Source organism: Moschus berezovskii, chromosome 6 (assembly GCF_049115385.1).
Source record: "Moschus berezovskii isolate FMDL1 chromosome 6, NW_MosBer_1.0, whole genome shotgun sequence".
Classification (NCBI taxonomy): Eukaryota; Metazoa; Chordata; class Mammalia; order Artiodactyla; family Moschidae; genus Moschus; species Moschus berezovskii.
The window spans coordinates 116254628-116266857 of record NC_142465.1 but is presented as its reverse complement, the minus strand read 5'-3'; the positions used below and the strand labels follow the sequence as shown (position 1 = coordinate 116266857).

At 47.3% G+C, this 12230-nt stretch overlaps 1 protein-coding gene across 7 annotated transcripts in view; it reads right to left on the bottom strand.

Annotated features, from left to right (window-relative positions):
* Window positions 1-12230, bottom strand: part of ZC3H7B (zinc finger CCCH-type containing 7B) — a 60148-nt gene that overhangs the window by 36295 nt on the left and 11623 nt on the right. Inside the window, exon 2 of one of the 7 annotated variants that reach the window (XM_055394553.2) lies at window positions 11478-11537. The exons of 5 other annotated variants lie outside the window; for them this stretch is intronic. The gene's annotated coding sequence lies outside the window, so the exon portion shown is untranslated. Of the gene's footprint in view, window positions 1-2828; window positions 3019-11477; window positions 11538-12230 lie in introns of all 7 variants that reach the window. One more of the 7 variants, XM_055394554.2, reaches the window with a different exon arrangement.

The following is a 12230-nucleotide window of genomic DNA, read 5'->3' as shown; positions in this document are numbered from 1 at the left end:
GGTGCGGAAGGCCTGGCTCGGAGCGACAGTCCAACAACCGGGCGAGTGTGTGTCATCCACTTCCTCTGGCCAAAGACGCTGCAAGTGTTTCCTGGGACGGACCCAACCGCTGAGACCCTGTTCTCCTGCAGGAGGTGGGCAGCAGTGGCCCCAGGCTGCCCGCGCTTCCCCAAGCGGGCCGCTTGGTGGGTCTCCTGGCCCTCGGTGGCCCTGTCTGTGATACAAGCGCTCATCATTCTTACACCCATGCCCCACATGAGGGCTCCAGCCAGACGGCCCGGGGGGCTTCCTGCCTCCAGGCTTCCACCTTTGCTGTTCCTTCTGCCTGAGCTGCCATGCTCCTCCATCCGTCCTTATAAAGAAACTCCAACCAGGCTTTCAAGCCCAGTTCCTCCATGGAGCCGCCCTACTCGCTCCAGCAGCACCATCCCCCACTCAGTTACCCCTTTCCTGGGAGCCTGGGGTCAGACCCAGCCCTCACCCTGAAGAGAGGCTCACTGGGTAGAAAGACAACAGCGCAGCCCAGCACTGGCCAGGAAGCTGGGGGAGAGTGGGGGATGGGAGGGAAGAAGGACCAAGGAGGCCTGGACCACCAGCAGCCCGGGGCGTGGCCAGAGTGACTACCTCCAAAGCTGCTATGCCCATGGCCACCACACTCATGGTCTCCCCATCTGTCCCTCCCCACCACCTAGGGTGCTGCCTGCCCCCACTTCCTCAATGCCATCACAGGGGTCTTTCAAACCACAGATCAGACCCCATCCTCCCCAGCCGAGAGCCTCTCCTGACCTTTGCCGGTCAATTTCCCCACACCAGCGCACACCTCGTGGGAACACGTGCCCTGTTGCTCCCCCACTCCGACCCCCCTGGGCCCCATTCAGCCCACAGTCTTCTCAGAAAACCTCGGGGGTCACAGACGCATCTCTGCATCAGTTCTCTAGGCCCTGAGGTCTGAACAGACTTAACAGAAACAAATGCTGCCTGCAATCATCCTAGTGGTAATTCCTGACAAATCTGAACCTCATGCCAGGGAATAAACATTCTTTTTATTCTCTGCCCCAGGCAGTATGAAGGCTCTGCAGCCAGTGGGCATGAATGCGTTTCTCTGACCACCAAAATCCCAAAGCAGGAGTGCAGCCACGCATGTGGGCTATGCAGAGGGGTTCCGATCCCCTACGAGCAGCAGTTTCCTGCTGTGTAAATCGGAGATTACAACTGGTGCCCACCAACAGGATTAATACATACAAAGCACTCATTTCAGGGCCTGGTACACAGCAGACAATAAATGACGGCTGTTAGATCAGAATTCCTATGCTGAATATTCAAGTCAACACTTGCTGTATGTCCATTATATGCAGATGAAAAAAAGAGCTTTAGAAGAGCCACCAGCCACCTGCCATCAGCTGGAGAAATGCCGCCCTGTTGTGGGCCTGTTAAGGATTCAGCAATGAACAAAGGTGACAAAGTCTCCCCTTGTTTACAGAGCACATGTTCTGGGGGAGGAGGGACACAGCATTTAGATTTAGGGGACTTTGGTGGTCCAGTGGCTAAGACTTCCAACGCAGGGGGCCTGGTCAATCCCTGGTCAGGGAACTAGATCCCACATGCTAGAGTGAAGATCAAAGATCCTGTGTGCCGTATGCAATGAAAGACTCGGTGCACCCAAATAAATTAATAAATACATATTTTTTAAAAATCAAAGGAACAAGTAGATTTAAATTATAATAATGACGGAGAAAATAAGGAGATAGAGTGACAGGGTGCTATAATTATATAAGGGACTCGGGAACAGAGACCTCAATGACCAGAGGGTACAAGTCATTGTGAATGTTTGGGGAAAAGTGTTGAGGCAAAAGGAACAGAGAGTGTGAACGTCCTGAGGTAGAAACTGGTTGGCGTATTTGAGGAGGAACAGGAAGGCCAGTGTGGATGGACTGGGGTGGGTAATAGGGAGCATAGTGAGTAGGCAGGTCTGCCCTACATGAAAACATGTTGTCATTAAACAAATGATATTTACTTAAATTTCACTATGACCCCATCAGGCAGGAAAATAGTGCTTCCAAGAGGCTAGGGAAGTTGTTCATGACCATGTAGGGATGGTGGGGCCTGGGTCAAAAGGCCTGGAGAGATGGGCCTCAGACAGCCTCCTTAACAAATGCCAGGTGAACAAAGACATGCCCTCCCCGCCAGCCCCAGGAGGCACCGAATGCCCCACATCCCTCCCATTTTCTCAGTTTCCCTCCTCTGGGAAGAACATTTTTACAGGTGGTTGTTATGAATTAAATGTTTGTGTCCCTGGCCAAATGCGTATGTTGAAGCCCTAAGTGTGACTGTACTTGGAGACGCAGCCTCTGAGGAAGGAATTCAGGCTTCATGTAGTCACGAGCAGAGAGTTCTGATCCAGAGTTTTGTTCTGGCGGACTGTCTAGACGAATATAGATTTTGGCACTGAGAAGTGGGGTGCTGCTCTAACAAGCACTAAACACATGGAAGCGGCTTTGGAGCCGGGTGACGAGCAGAGACTGAAAAGGTTTGAGGTCCATGCTACAAAAGCCCCCAGACTGCCATGAAAGGACTGCTGGTAAAAATGTGTACGTGTTCAGTCGCTCAGTCGTATCTGACTCTTTACAACCCCACGGACTATGGCCCGCCAGGCTCCTCTGTCCACGGGATTCCCCACCTAAGAATACTGGAGTGGGTTGCCATGCCTTCTTCCAGGGGATCTTCCCAACCCAGGGATCGAACCATAGTCTCTGCCTCTCCACTGGTAAAAACATGAACACAAAAGGCAATTCTGGTAAGATCTCAGATGAAAATGAAGGATAGGTTACCTGAAACTGAAGGAAAGGTGATCCTTGTTAAAAAGTGACAAAGCACTTGGCTGAACTGTGTTCTTGTGTTTGGTGGAGGGTAGACTTTGCAAGTGATGAAACTGGGTATGTAGCAGAGGAGTATAGACGCAGTGGCACGGGTCTAAGCCAAGTATAGAAGTGTTGGCACAGGTCCTCCTTACTGTTTATGCTAAAATGCAGAGAAGAGAGGTGAACTGAAGAAGGGATTGTTTAACAAAAGGAACCAGAACTATCCATATCTACAGCCATAATGTATCCATATTGCAATAAAAGGAGGAGTGTTCTGAAAAGCACACCAGAACAACTGTTTGGTGTGTGGCTGAACAACTGTTTGGTAAAGAGGTTAGTATGGATCAAACCAGCCATCAGCAGAAATCAGAAACAGAGATGGGATTATAGCAGCAGAAATGACGCCAGTCTGAACTGAAGCGGACAGAGAAAACTGAATGACAGAATGAAGGAAGGCTGTCATTAGAAAGAATGAAACAATGCCATTTGCAGCAACATGGATGGACCTAGAGATTGCCATACTGAGTGGAGTAAGTCAGACAGAGAAGGAGAAACATTGTATGACATCCCTCATATGTGGAATCTAAAAATAAATTATACAAAATGGACTTACAAAACAGAAAGAGACTCACAGACTTAGAAAACGAACTTATGGCTGCCAGAGGGGAAGGGATAGTTAGGGACTTCGGGAAGGTCATGTACATACTGCTATATTTAAAATCGATCACCAACAAGGACCTACTGTATAGCACATGGAACTCTGCTCAATGTTATGTGCCAGCCTGGCTGGGAGCGGGGTTTGAGGGAGAATGGATACATGTGTGTGCATGGTTGAGTGCCTTCACTGTCCACCTGAAACTACCACAACATTGTTAATAGGCTATACCCCAATACAAAATGAAAAGCTTAGAGTCTGGGGGGGAAAAAGAGATCATTTTTCTTCTTGAGCTTAAAAAAAAAAGAGCGAAGAGAAGGCTGTAGGACTTCCGAAATTCTAGAGGACAGGACAACAGAGCTATGTGGCTACAAACATGCTCTATTCTTTAAGAAAAAGGAAATATAACCCTAAGGTGATCAGGGATCCTCAGGGCCACCGGCTCCATTTCAAAGGGTGGGGCTACTGCTTCCTTTTCTACAAGCCCAGAGTCTTGCGGGGCAGAGTGCTGGCAGAGCTGTGGGGGTGATGCTGCGCCACAGGGGCCCAGGAAGGAGGAACATCAAACCAAAGAAGATGCTTCTCAAGCCTTAAAATCGAATGGAATTTGCCCCGCTGGGCTTTGTACATACTCGGAACCTGTGACCTCTTTCTTCTTTCCCATGAATCCCTTTGAGAAGGAGAATGTATGTCCCATGCCCATCCCACCACTGAGCTTTGAAAGCCTGTGACTTGCCTGGTTTCACAGGTTCACAGCTGGAGAAGAATTCTGCTTCAGGATGAATCATCCCTCTCGTCTCAACCATATCTGATTCAGATGAGACCCTGGACTTGAGAGTTGATGCAGGAATGAGTTGATAATTTGGGGGTTATTGCGATGGAATGAATCCATTTTGCATGTGATGAGACCATGAATTTTGGGGAGGTGGGAAGAGTAGAATCTATAGACTGAATGTTTGTGTCCCCTGCAAACCACATGTTGGAAGCCCTAACCACCAATGTGACTGTTAGGAAATAGGGCCTCGAAGGAGGTGATTAAGGTTAAATGAGACTATAAGGGTAGGGTCCTGATCTGATAGGATTGATTTCCTTATTAGAAGAGACACCATACAGTTCTCCCTCCCTCTCCCTACAGGCAGGCATCACCAAGAAAAGGCCCTATGAGGCCAGTGAGAAGGCAGCTAGCTGTCTGTAAGAAGGAAGAGAGCGGTCAGTTCAGTTCAGTTCAGTTCAGTCGCTCAGTCGTGTCCGACTCTCCGCGACCCCATGAATCACAGCACGCCAGGCCTCCCTGTCCATCACCAACTCCCGGAGTACACTCAAACTCATGTCCACAGAGTCGGTGATGCCATCCAGCCATCTCATTCTCCGTCGTCCCCTTCTCCTCCCGCCCCCAACCTTTCCCAGCATCAGAGTCTTTTCCAGTGAGTCAACTCGTCTCATGAGGTGGCCAAAGTATTGGAGTTTCAGCTTTAGCATCAGTCCCTCCAATGAACATCCAGGATTGATCTCCTTTAGAATGGACTGGTTGGATCTCCTTGCAGTATAAGGGACTCTCAAGAGTCTTCTCCAACACCACAGTTCAAAAGCATCGATTCTTCGGCGATCAGCTTTCTTCACAGTCCAACTCTCACATCCATACATGACCACGGGAAAAACCATTGCCTTGACTAGACGGACCTTGGTCGGCAAAGTAATGTCTCTGCTTTTTAATATACTATCAAGGTTGGTCATAACTTGACATCACCAGATGGTCAACACCGAAATCAGATTGATTATATTCTTTGCAACCAAAGATGGAGAAGCTGTATACAGTTAGCGAAAACAAGACCAGGAGCTGACTGTGGCTCAGATCATGAACTCCTTATTGCGAAGTTCAGACTTAAATTGAAGAAAGTAGGGAAAACCACTAGACCATTCAGATATGACCTCAATCAAATCCCTTATGATTATGCAGTGGAAGTGAGAAATAGATTTAAGGGACTAGATCTGATTGATAGAGTGCCTGATGAACTCTGGACGGAGGTTCGTGACATTGTACAGGAGACAGGGACCAAGACCATCCCCATGGAAAAGAAATGCAAAAGAGCGAAATGGCTGTCTGAGGAGGCCTTACAAATAGCTGTGAAAAGAAGAGAGGCGAAAAGCAAAGGAGAAAAGAGAGCGGTCAGCAGAAACCAAATCTGCCAGCACCTTGATCTGGGTCATCTATGCTCCAGAACTGTGAGAAAATAAATATCTGCTGTTTAAGCCACCCAGTCTGTAACATTTTGTTATAGCAGCCAGAACAGACCAAGACAGTGGTTGAAAGATCACTGGTTCTCAGCCAAAGAGGGAGGTGAGTTCCCCCAGGGTGAGGGTCAGGCACGACTTGTAGAGGGCATTCGGTGGAAGAGCAAGGAGCACGTAAGCCAAATAAATCTTGTTTCTTTCTAAAAAAAAAAAAGTCCAAGGAGAAAACCAAGGCCCCAATCTCCCCAGAATCCCACCACCAGACTGGGTGGTCCCCTCCCCCCAGCTCTGGGTCCAGATTCTTGTAATTCAGGAATTCTAAGTGGGACCTGACTCAAATGAGCTCCTCTCAGAAATACAGCTGTGAATTAAAAGAACCAACAGAAAATGATTCCATCAATATGTCAGCATGGAATGTGACCTCACACCCAGGGGCATGCTGGTTCAAATCCAAGATCTGCCCCCTATTAACTGCACATGAGCTGCTTAATTTCTCTGTGTCTCACTTCCCTCGCCTCTAACAGTATCTCGCCCTGACAGTATCTACTGTCAGGGGTTGTTGTGAAAGTTCAATGAGATGTTTGACACAAGATACGTATTCATTATCAACTATCTTTATTCTATAATCATTATGATTACTTAAAAAGAGGAACAAAGAACATAAAACAGGAAATTCACAGGAAACATAATTCATTAAGGAAAGATACTCAGGGGACTTCCCTGGTGGTCCAGTGGTTAAGAATCCATCAGCCAATGCAGGGGACACAGGTTTGATCCCTGATCTGGCAAAGTCCCACATTCCTTAGGGCAGCTCAGCCCACGTGCCACAACTATCGAGCCTGTGCTCTAGAGCCAGGGAACCACAGCTACTGAACCCGTGTGCCCTAATGTCCGTGCTCAGCGACAAGAGGAGCCACCAAATGAGAAGCCTGCACACTGCAACTACAGAGTCACGACTAGAGAAAAGCCCTCGCAGCAACAAAGACCCAGCACAATCAAAGACAAATAAGATTATTAAAAGATAATAAAAAAACAAGACGGGCAAAGAATATAAACAGGAAATCCACAGGAACATAACTCATTAAGAAAAGATATTCAGGGACTTCCCTAGTGGTTTGGTGGTTAAGAATCCACCTGCCAATGCAGAGGACACAGGTTCTATCCCTGATCCAAAAGATCCCACATGCCCCGGGGTAACTAAGCCCATGCACCATAATTACTGAGCCCTAGAGCCCTGTGCTGGAGAAGGCAATGGCACCCCATTCCAGTACTCTTGCCTAGAAAATCCCATGGATGGAGGAGCCTGGTAGGCTGCAGTCCACGGGGTCGCTACGAGTCGGACACAACTGAGCGACTTCACTTTCACTTTTCACTTTCACGCATTGGAGAAGGAAATGGCCACCCACTCCAGTGTTCTTGCCTGGAGAATCCCAGGGACGAGGGAGCCTGGTGGGCTGCCGTCTATGGGGTCGCACAGAGTTGGACACGACTGAAGTGACTTAGTTAGTTACAGTCCTGTGCTCCACAACAAGAGAAGCCACCACAATGAGAAAGCCTGTTCTCTACAACTAGAGAAAGCCCATGCACTGCAGTGAAGACTCAGCACAGCCAAAATAAATAAATATAGTTTAAAGAAAAAAAAAAAAAACACATTAAAACAACAAGACAACTCTTTTCACCTATGAAGCTAATGAAAGAAGAGAGCCTGGTCAATGAAGTGAAGGAAAGAGCACTCTCCAACACTAACCCACTCAGCCTGTGAACTGGTGAGGTCTCTGTGAAGCAACACCTACCAAAACGAGCAAGCTGCCTACCCAGCAGCCAGCATCACTTCCTGTCTGCACACAGCCAGGCAGGTGAACCTGCACTGGGCTAAACCAATCATAATGGTTCTTTTCCTTACCAGTGATTGGCTTGGGCAAGGGCATGTGACATCATCCCTGCCAATAGGAAGGAGGGGAAATCAGCCAAGGGGTTTCTGGGAAAGATTTCCTTCACACTGAAAATGGGACTGCACCTAGAGGGGTCGGATGGGTAGGGAGATGGAAGTGGGGTTCAAAAAGGAGGGGATCTATGTATACCAAAAAGGAGGGGATCTATGTATACCTATGGCTGATTTATGTTAAGGTTTGACAGAAAACAACAGAATTCTGTAAAGCAATTAACCTTCAATTAAAAAAAAAAAACCTTAAAAAATAAAAATAAATTGGGACTGCAGTGATAATCCCCTTTTCTGGTACTATATACCAGAGTGAAGTTAAGAAGACGGCAGAGCAGAAAGACAGACTGAAGGTGTTTGATGACATGTCTGACAATAAATTAACTGACCCTGGAACTGCTCCACCTCTTTTGTCATTTGAGACAATAATAAACTCCATTTTGAGCAAAGAATTGTTACTTGCAGCCAAACCCCTTCCAAATGATAAACTGTCCTTTCCTTTCCACCCAGAAATTTCTCTTACAAGAATTTAACTTCCCAAAATCCTTGTAAAAGCCTGCAAATTATATTTGTACAGGGACATACTTTTTTAACGAGTAAAAAACTAGAAGCAACCTTAATGTCCATCAGTAAAGAACTGGCTTAATCAAACCACTACATTATGGAATACAAGCAGCTATTTTATCTATAGGCACTGTCATGGAGATGCCTCTGTACATGGTTGAGAAAGGAAAAAAAGAAACAGATTTCAGAACATTTGGGTTTGTATGATTACATCTGTGTGTAATGTGTGTTTATATAAAGAAGGCATTGGAGAGAATATTCTCCAGTTTCACTGGTTCTTTCTGGGAACTAGGATCTGCCAAGAGGCAAAAGCACACAGACCACATTCCCTTCTGCTTTAAATGCCTCAGCAGGGTTTGGACATTTTGCAGGAAGAAAGTATTTGCCTTGTAATCTAAAATACAAAATGAGATGACTGACTTGAAGCCAACAGTAGGACAGGGGCCAAATGGGAACCAGTAGCCTGATTTTAAACCCAGTGCTCTGGGACTGCCAAAATGTCCACGGACTGTCCTTCCTAAGAAAAAGACCAAACCATTGACCTGGGAACCACGAAGGAAACATGATGTTTTTCCCACTTTGGAGAAGGGTTTGAAGATGACAGAATTTTAGAGACTCAGATCTTCATCAGACCAGGCAAGGGCTATGCCAGGTTCTCCAAAATCTCAGCATCTGGCCCATGTTTGACATAGAGCAAGTGTTCAGGAAATGGTGGTTTGGATAAAAAAGAAATGGATGAATGAGTATCAATTCATTCAACCCAAGCATTACATAGATAAGAATGAATGTGTGCTGAATAAATGAATGAAAAAACTGATACCAAGATAAATTCACAATCAGGTAATAATATTAATAGTTCCTCAGTGATTATGATGTTCCAGGGACTGTCATGATCCCTATACACATAATACCTTTCCCTTTTTTTGTTGTTTTATATTTATTTTTAATTGGAGGATAATTGTGTTGGTTTCTGCCATCCATCAGCATGAATCAGTCATAGGTTTACATATGTCCCCTCCCTTTTGAGCCTCCATCCCACCCTCCCTTGTAGCTCAATCGGTAAAGAATCTGCCTGCAGTGCAGGAAACCTGGGTTCAATCCCTGGGTTGGGAAGATCCCTGGAGAAGGAAATGGCAACCCACTCCAGTATCCTTGCCTGGAAAATCTCATGGACAGAGGAGCCTGGCAGGCTGCAGTCCATGGAGTCACGAAGAGTCAGGCATGACTGAGCGACTAACACTTACTTACTTACCCACCTCCCACCCCACATAATACCTTTCTTAAGACTTGCATAATCCTATGACATCAGGACTATTATCATTCCCAATTTATGAAGGAGCAGAGGGCACAGAGAAGTTAAGTGACTTACCCAAGGTCACACAGCTGGAACTAGGCAGAGCTGGGATTCAAACCCTAGCAGCCTCGCCCCCGAGCCCACGCACACAGCCATTACCTTTAGTGTTGCCCATTAAGCAAAGAGACCTAGCCCCAGGAACCTCCGTCTGTCATCACACTCAAGTCTTCCCCACCCCCTCAAAATAATTCCCTCCTCAGATCCCGAATCCCCTTCTGGCGAGCACAACCTTGATTCCCTTTCTTGGTCACATTCTGTGAAAGAGTTGTCTATGCTGTCTCCACGTCCACACTTCCCACTCTACTCCCCAACTGATGACAAGCCCACACTCACCCCACTGAGGGTGCTTGCCAAGGGTCCTCCCCATCCCGGGGACCTCCTGCCTGCTGAGCCAGGAGGGGCCAGCTTCTCGCTGACCTTTTCCAGGACTGCTGGCTGCGCCTGCTGGTCCTCGTCCTCCTGTGCCCAGGACTTCGGCTTCAGGGACAGTGCTCTTGGTCGCCTCACTCCACCTGCTCCCCCCAGAGGAGCTCTTGCATTTCATGATCTCATGAGTCATGTCGATGACTCACAAGTCTATTCCTCCCACCAGGCTCACCCCCTCCCCAATATTTCAGATTCACATCTTTTACCTTGTGGGAAATGCCACCCAGATGCCTAATACCCAGGCTGCTTATGACCTCTGTGCCTTTCCTAATCCCGAACCCGCTACCTGGAATGCCTACCCCCTCCCCACCCGCACCCCCAGACAATTCCTACTCATCCTTTATGACCCAGCACGGATGCCTCCGTGTTCAGAAAGTCCTCCTTGGTGCCCATGCCAGTGGAGCTGAGTGTTCTTCCAACTCAATACATTCCAGACTTAACTCAGCAGCTTCTCCCCTGATCCTGCTCCTCCTCCATCACTCTCCAACTCTAGTCATAGATCCAACCATCATCCTTCTCTCAGTATATCTCCAATTCCAGCTTTACCTCTGAAACGCTCGTCCACGCTTCACCCATCACCTCCACAAGCAGGCCCTCCGTCACCTCTGACCATTGTGCGCCCTGCAATCTGCTGCTGTTTGCTGGTCAGGGATCTCTGTCTAATTCACATGTCAGCATCACTCCCTTGCTCAAAACCCTCCCAGATGCGTGCACATACACACATGAATGTAGGTTTAAAAAAACGCGAGGACTTCCCTGGTGATCCAGTGGCTAGGATTCGACCCTCCCAATGCAGAGGGCCCAGATTCAATCCCTGGTCAGGGAACTAGATCCCACATGCCACAACTAAGAGTTTGCATGTCACAGTGAAGCTGCTGAGCACCAAGCACTGTACAACTAAGACCCAGCGCAGCCAAACAAATAATAAATCAATTTAGAAAAAAAAGGTGAAAAGTGAATAAGCTCTGTAGTCCAGTAATGTGCCAATGTCATTTTTCTGGTTTTGACATTGGCTGTATATCACCATCAAGGGAAGCAGAGTAAAGCGAACCCTTTGTTACCATTTTTGCAACTTCCTGTGAATAAAAAGTTAAAAACAAGCAAAACCTTCCATGACACCCACTACCCGGAGGACAAAGGCCAGGCTGTTCATCCAGGGCACAGAGTGCCCATGGCCTGGTCTGGAATGTGACATTCCAGCAACTTTGGACCATGCAGCTTCCTGTTCAAGCTGCCCGCTTTTTCTAGAACAACCCTGATTAATGCCCAGTGTTTCTTAAAGCTCAGCTGAGGTGGCTTTTCTACCAGGAAGGCTTTCTGCCCCAAAGTCCACCCTAGCACAGCCCCCCAAGCTCACAAGCACAGCAGTGATCCTAGTTAACTGAAAGGATGTGTTCATATTCCCATTCTCTCCCTAAACTAGGTGCTCCTTGAAGGAAGAAGCTGTACCTGCTTTATCTCTCGGCAGCACAGAAAAATACACTCTGAGTAAGTACAGTCTCATGAAACCTGGAATAAAAGTGAAGATGCAGAGTTCAGTCATCATTTATTGAGCACTTTGTCTTACTGGATATTATTCTGAATTGTTTGTTCAGTTGCTAAGTCCTGTCTGACTCTTCGGCAACCCCATGGGATTTCCCAGGCAAGAATACTGGAGTGGGTTGCCATTTCCTTCTCCAGGGAATCTTCCCAACCCAGGGATCGAACCTGCATCTCCTGTATTGGCAGGGGGATTCTTTACCACTGAGCCAGCAGGGAAGCCCTGGTGAGCTTTAACTATAAAGCTATACTAAGATACTATCCAATTAAAATAAATTAATTAAAAAAAGATACTATGTACCAAGAGTAAGATACTGTACATAACAAGATACTATATAAAGCATTAAATATAATGCTTAATCCTTTTAACACTCCTTATCCCATGGGTGGAGGAGCCTGGTAGGCTGCAGTCCGTGGGGTTTCACTTTCACTTTTCACTTTCACACATTGCAGAGGGAGATGGCAACCCACTCCGGTATTCTTGCCTGGAGGGTCCCGGGGACGGGGGAGCCTGGTGGGCTTCCATCTATGGGGTCACACAGAGTCGGACACGACTGAAGTGACTTAGCAGCAGCAGGAACGTACAGAGGAGCCTGGTGGGCTACAGTCCATGGGGTTGCTACTAGTCGGATGCAACTGAGCAACTTCACTTTCACTTTTCAC